Source organism: Oratosquilla oratoria, chromosome 20, assembly GCF_046742065.1.
Source record: "Oratosquilla oratoria isolate Oo_2021 chromosome 20, ASM4674206v1, whole genome shotgun sequence".
Classification (NCBI taxonomy): Eukaryota; Metazoa; Arthropoda; class Malacostraca; order Stomatopoda; family Squillidae; genus Oratosquilla; species Oratosquilla oratoria.
Window position 1 is genome coordinate 9,384,782 of NC_134796.1, and position 7,500 is coordinate 9,392,281.

The window sequence follows — 7,500 nt, forward strand, 5'->3', positions numbered from 1 at the left end:
CAAAAGGTGGAAGCCATTCGTTACTCATAAGCAATTTGGTAAGCAGGCGTGGGAAGCTGGCTTATGATAGGTCTGAGTGGACTATAATTCTTGCGAATTTTTACATTCCAATATCAATATTCAAAGCCGTTATCAGTTTTGATAGCTTCAACACCTGTCTAAGAGTTTATTATTTCGATGTTGTTGGCTCCTCTTTTAACTTCTTCAGTCAAGTTCCTTGATATCTTGGCGAGTTTCGTTTCGTAATTAAGGATGTCAATTTTCTCCAAGTACTCGATAATGGACAAGAAAATATGGTCATCAGCTTTTGCTGTATTTAGATGCTTCCTTTCGATGTGTCTACTTCCCCCCTCCATTTTTCAATCCAAAGTAGATGGTAGAAAACACGAAAATAATAGGATAAGCACAAGACACAAGAAGACATTCAGAACCAATTTATTGAAACTACGGCGAAATAAGAGTGATTGCAGTCTACAGGAAGAAATCCAAGGTAATGTCAATAAAGCCCTTGTGGAAGCAGTAGAGCATCATAAGAAAGTCGCAGAAGAAAGAAACAATAAGAAAAAAATTACCTCAATGGAGGTCAGTTTAATTATCAATCTGAGCATCTAGCTAATTCAACCTTACGGATATAAAAGAAAAAAGACGAAAAAAAAAGAACCTTTGAACATGGGTCTAATTTGTGACATTTTCTCCAAACCTCGCCGTCGACATAAACAACCACAAAATGAAGTCCTTATCAATGATATTCATTTCTCAACAAAAAATTTAAGATAAAAACTGACGAGAATATACATCCCGAACTTGTAGAAGAGGAACGGAGGAGACACTGCAAAAGTGGACTCATTGAAAGGAGGTATGTAAACGTATATATAATGTATGTGTACATACACACACATAAACTCATACACACACACACACACACACACACACACGCGCGCGCACACACACACACACACACACACACACACACACACACACACACACACACATACACACACACACACACACACACACACACACACACATATATATATATATATATATACATATATATATATATATACATATATATATATATATATATATATATATATATATATATATATATATATATATACATATATATATATATGGGGTGTTTGGGGTGTTTTAGGTAGGGATAGTACCTCTGTAGAAGGGGCTGCCATGTCCCTTTGGGATAGCTCCGACTACCTTGGTTCCCACCTGACACCCAGCTCTCACTTTTGGCTCCTAGAAGCTGTAGCATGCGCAGCGGCCACACCCCGGTAACCGTTTTGGCAGACGGGCTAAACAAGGTGAGGGTAGCCGGTTGGGTTTGAAACTCTCCGGTGAGTTATTAAGGGTATGCCTACCCTAGCATGTGAAGACTGCCGTCGGTAGAATGAGCGGAAGAGGTCAATTTGTTGTCCCAACGGTCATTAAGGCGGCGACTGCAGGCGTCGTGGAACGTTGAGAGCACGGCAAGGCACAGAAGGCGTCGTGGTCATCCACTGCAGCTAAAGGAGCCCCTGGTTGTGACGGCCTCCGTACCACCGGACCCTGGTTCCCGAGGCCGAGAGAGTGGGATTGCCCCCGTGCAACGACTTTCCCACTTAAAACCATTCCCGCACAGGTGTTTCCCCTCAGGTGGCACCCTCTCCTCCTCCTCCCCCCCCTCAACCCTTTCATCAAAAGCCCTGCGGCGATGGGGAACGGGCGAAGCAACAGGTGGAGGCGACCACTGGAAGTTGTAGTCAGAACCCTGCACGTAGGCGGCCTGGCGGCAATAGTCGCTCTTCTTCTGACCCCGGGACAACAGTGGAGTTCGGTGTTCCCCCAGGCGACTGAGCAGCCTTTTTAGGGTAGTACTGCTCACCCTCGTACGAGGGAAGGGACTAGAAAAGGTGTCCCAACCAAAACTTGTCCTTATAAACTGGCCAGTATACCGCGACTGGCAGTTTGCCCTTTAAGCGGTCGAAAACAAAGAAGAAAGAACCTAATACTTGGCACATGGAACGTGCGCACCCTCATGGATAGAGAAAACTCCTCAAGGCCTGAGAGGAGAACAGCCCTCGTTGCAAGAGAACTGGCCCGCTACCGCATCGATATGGCGGCCCTCAGTGAAACCAGACTTCCTGAGGAGGGATCAGTTGCAGAACGGAAAGGTGGTTACACTTTCTCTTGGAAAGGCAAGAGCAAAGACGAAGACAGAATACATGGAGTAGGACTTGCCATCAAATCCTCACTCCTCAAACAGTTACCCGACCTTCCAACATCTATTAACGAACGGCTGATGAAGATTCGCTTCCCTCTTGACCGTTCCCGATATGCCACGATTATCAGCGCTTACGCCCCCACCCTTACAAGTAGCGACGAAGCGAAAGAAGCCTTCTATGAAGAGCTCAACACCTTAGTGAAAGACGTCCCCCCCAGCGACAAACTCTTTCTGCTGGGCGACTTCAACGCCAGAGTTGGAGCGAATTACAACAACTGGAATGGTGTGCTGGGACTACATGGCATAGGAAGGTTAAACTCCAACGGCCTAATGCTCCTGAGCATGTGCGCTGAAAACCAACTCGCTATTACGAACACCATGTTTAGACAGGCAGACAAGTATAAGACGACCTGGTTACATCCCAGATCTAGGCAGTGGCATTTGATTGACTTCGTCATCTGCCGCCAGAGAGACATCCGCGATGTGAAGATCACGAGAGCAATGCGCGGTGCAGAATGCTGGACAGTTCTAAATATCAAATGGCAAAACCGAGTCACAAACCTGGAGGTGCTCGACCGTGCAGAGATGACCAGCATCGAGGCCGTGATCCTCAAAAGTCAGTTCCGATAGGTGGGACATATCATTCGAATGGATGACCACCGCCTCCCCAAACAACTCTGGTATGGAGAACTTAGCTCAGGCAAAAGAAACACAGGTAGACCACGCAAGCGCTTTAAAGACTGCGTGAAGACACACCTCACCCATACTAACATTCCACCAAAAAAGCTTGAAACTGAAGCTTTGGACAGACCTCAGTGGCGTTCCACCACCCTGCAGGCCCAGACCGTTTTTGAGGACCAACGCAGGGAAAACGCCAGGAAGGCAAGAGCGAGGCGCAAGGCCACGTCATCACAGCCTCCAAGCAATGAAGATTTCCCCTGCCCCCACTGCCCCCGCGTCTGCCGTTCGAGAATTGGCCTCATAAGCCACCTCCGAACCCATAACAGGCGTTGACGAACCTCCCCGCCAGAAAACCTGAGAAGAAGCTGTCATCGTCGTAATCGACGGACTACCATCATCATCATATATATATATATATATATACACACGGAGTTAAACACGACAGCATTTTGGCACTGGTTAATCTTCTTACTGAGATTTTCAATTTTCCTCACAGTAGGTCTCATTTCAGGAGGGTGGGCAAATACAAGCCTTCCAAATTCTTCCATATTTAATTTAACGTTTCGACTTCAGGGAGTCATCTTCAGAATGGTTACAAGAGAAAAGTCACAATTTTCAAAGCTACATGATTCACAATTGACAATGGTGTACAGACAACATGGGTTTAAATATGGGCCGCTTGGGAACGGTGCATGGTTTGTGGTCCGTTACGTAGCCGGACACTACGTCTTGGAAGGGGGGGAGTCAGGTAAGGTAGGTAAGGTAGGTCTTCTCGCTGAAAAACAATCTGTCTGGCAATGGCGGCATATTATCGAGAACCAATGTCATTTATGAATATCGCTGTAAAACTGGGGGCTGCGCACCTCGTAATTCTTCATACATTGGGTTCACGACATGCCAACTGAGTAGACGGTTGTCCCTACATTTACAACAAGGAGCAATTAAACAACACCACCTCCAATACCACCAGGCTTTAATCGATAGGAAGACAATCGTGGATAACACTAGGATAGTTGCACACTGTGCCAAAATTAAGGAACTAAAAATGCTTGAAGCCATCCACATTAGGGAGAGAGCTCCAATTATTAATATTCAATGTAATATGATTTCCGCCATCCCGCTATTTAATTCTTCCACGAGATTTGCAGCCCAACAACAGCAACACCCACCTCCTTCCTCTCCCCCTCCCCCTCCTACACCTCACCAACCCCCACATAACCAGCGTGGTGACCCAGCGAGAAGACCTACCTTACCTGACTCCCCCCCTCTCCCTCCTCCTCCCCCTCCTCCTCCCCCTCCTCCTCCCCCTCCTCCTCCCCCTTCCCTTCCAAGACGTAGTGTCCGGCTACGTAACGGACCACAAACCATGCACCGTTCCCAAGCGGCCCATATTTAAACCCATGTTGTCTGTACACCATTGTCAATTGTGAATCATGTAGCTTTGAAAATTGTGACTTTTCTCTTGTAACCATTCTGAAGATGACTCCCTGAAGTCGAAACGTTAAATTAAATATGGAAGAATTTGGAAGGCTTGTATTTGCCCACCCTCCTGAAATGAGACCTACTGTGAGGAAAATTGAAAATCTCAGTAAGAAGATTAACCAGTGCCAAAATGCTGTCGTGTTTAACTCCGTGTGTATTAGTGAGAATCTGCGCCCTAAATATACAATATATATATATATATATATATATATATATATATATATATATATATATATATATATGTATATGTATATGTATATTCTTTTTGGGTGCCGTATCGACTTGGACGTTGGCCACCATGGAGCTCCATTCCTGTCTGCACATGGCTCTTCTTAACAAGATGGCATTTGCTATTTCTTCTACAAATGTCCTTCATCCGTCTACATATTTTCTGCGTGGTCTTCCTCTTGCCCTCTTTCCTTCTATTGTTCCAGTTTGGCACGTATGTTCTAATTGTTGTTTTCTCATGACGTGTCCTACAAAGTGTAACTGTCTTTTCCTGATAGTTGTTACTATTTCCCTCTGTGTTCCTATTTGCTTCAGTATTCCTTCGTTTGTTTTAAATTCTATCCATGAAATTTTCAGTATCCTTCTCCAAATCCACATTTCTACTGCTTTTATCCTGTCCTGCATTTGTTCACTAATTGTCCAAGCTTCACATCCATATAATAATACTGACCAAGTGTAACATTTTACAAATCTTTTTCTTGTTCTCATGTTGAATTTATTGTTGGTTACTAAGTATTTAATTTTGTTTAAATTATTTTTGGTTATGGCTATCCTTCTCTTTATCACTTCGTCGCTTTTCCCATCCCAAGTTAACATGCTTCCTAGGTAATTGAAATGATCCACCTGTGTCAATATTCTTCCTTCTACTTGAATTCTTACCCTTGGTCATTCTTGTTTTTTCGTCATTACCATCACTTCTGTTTTCTTTTTATTCATTTTTAAACCTCTGTTTCTCCTTCTACTAGTGCTGTAACTAATTCCTGTAGTTGAGCTTCCGATTCTGCGAGTAACACAGTATCGTCTGCGTATCTAACATTATTGATATTTCTTTCTCTTATTGTTAATCCTTTTAGATGGTAATTATCTCTCATGATTATCTCACTTTATAGATTAAGCAGGTCTGGCGACATTACACATCCCTGTCTTACGCCGCTTTCAATCATTTGCCAATCGGACAGCTCTTCTCCTGAATCCAAACCTCCTGCTGCTTTGTAGGGAATGCCTTTTCAGGCAAAGGCTAGGTTCATAGCCAATAACTATGAAGTGGAAAAGCGCTAGAAACCTAACCACGTAGCCAAGAAACCATGGAGCAAACATAATATATATATATATATATATATATATATATATATATATATATATATATATATATATATATATAATATATATATATATATATACATATATGTATAATCCATCTTGACAGATGAAGATAAGAGGGTGGTAAAGAAACGCACAAGTCTGAGCTGAGTTTATTCCTCTAACGTTTCGGTTTTTACACATTCTTCAGAGAGATTAGCCTACCTGAAGAAGGTGTAAAGCCGAAACGTTAGAGGAATGAACTCTGCTCAGACTTGTGCGTTTCTTTACCACCCTCCTATCTTCATGTATATATATATATATATATATATATATATATATATATATATACATATATATATATATATATGTATGTATATGTATGTATGTATATGCAGAGTCTACTAGAAAGAGGAAAAACACACGGAGTCCGAGCGCTTTCGTGATATATTCACATTATCAAGGAGTACAGAAAAGTGAGTACAAAAAAGTGGAGATACAGAGTATAAATAGGACAAGTGAGACATTTACCCTCCTCTCCGAAGCCTGAAAGCTCAGGTTGGGTCCCTCGGCGAGGTCGTGGAAACAGATCATTATTATCACATTAACTTTTAAAATATGTACTATTTATATTATTGACAATATATGGATCTAATTTATATAATCCTAAACTATTATTAATAAGTTGGTCATAATTGTATTTGATAATTCCTGACTCTATGATATTTCTTTCTGTTATATTCTTACACTGTATAATTTTTGAAGCATTTTTCCAGTCAATAGGATGGTCAAATTCACGAACATGTTTAAAAAGGGCACTAGATTCTTGGCCCTTTTTAATACTGTTTTTATGCTGTTTAATTCTAACCTCTAATTCTTTTCCTGTTTGACCTACATAACATTTGTCACATTTACTACAAGGTATTTTATATACACAGCCTGTAGAGTTATCAGGGGAATTTTTTATGAGAAGATTTTTTAGGGTTGTATTATTCTTGAAAGCTACATTTACATTGAATTTTTTAAGTTTATTGGGAGTTTCTATAAGATTTTCATTAAAAGGAAATACAAGTAAATTCTTTTTTTTCAAACTTTTGTTTTGGTTCACCTTTATAGAATGTCCTTTTTTTTAACATTTGTCCAAAAAGAATTTGGGATTTCTCAACTGTGTTCCGATGTCATAAATTTTGCTCATTTCGTCATCCACAAATTCTGGGCTGCAGATGCGCAAGCCACGAAGGAACATGGAAGAAAATGCCGACTGTTAATTCTATTATGGTGGGCAGAATAGTAATGTATATACGCGTTGACATTGGTTGGTTTTCGGTGAATACTATATTTAGATTTCCTATTGCATCTATGATTTATTATTATTATTATTATTATTATTTTAGACCAAGCTTTTAGCAAACATACTTTCCAGGAAGGTCAAATGGTTTTGGTATGTCGACGACATTCTCTGTATTTGACCAAACAATGAAAATGTTTATGCCTTTGTACCTAAATTGAATCAATTGGTTCCTTCTATAAAGTTCACTATAGAAATTGATAATAAAGGTTCGTGCATTTCTTTCTTGATCTGATGTTTTAAAACAGTTATTTTGCCCAAGGCGTCCCCCAGCAAAGCAATTGCTTTATTGTGCTTCAGGAGTAATGCAACTAAGCTTTCATCCAACTCAGGACAACTAGTAGGTTCTAGTTGATTCTTACATTTCTCTCCCAAATTTGTTTCTTCCTGAATTGAACAGATTGATGAAATTAGGGATTCCACCATCTCAGTACCCTCATTTAAAATCTTAATAGATCTTATA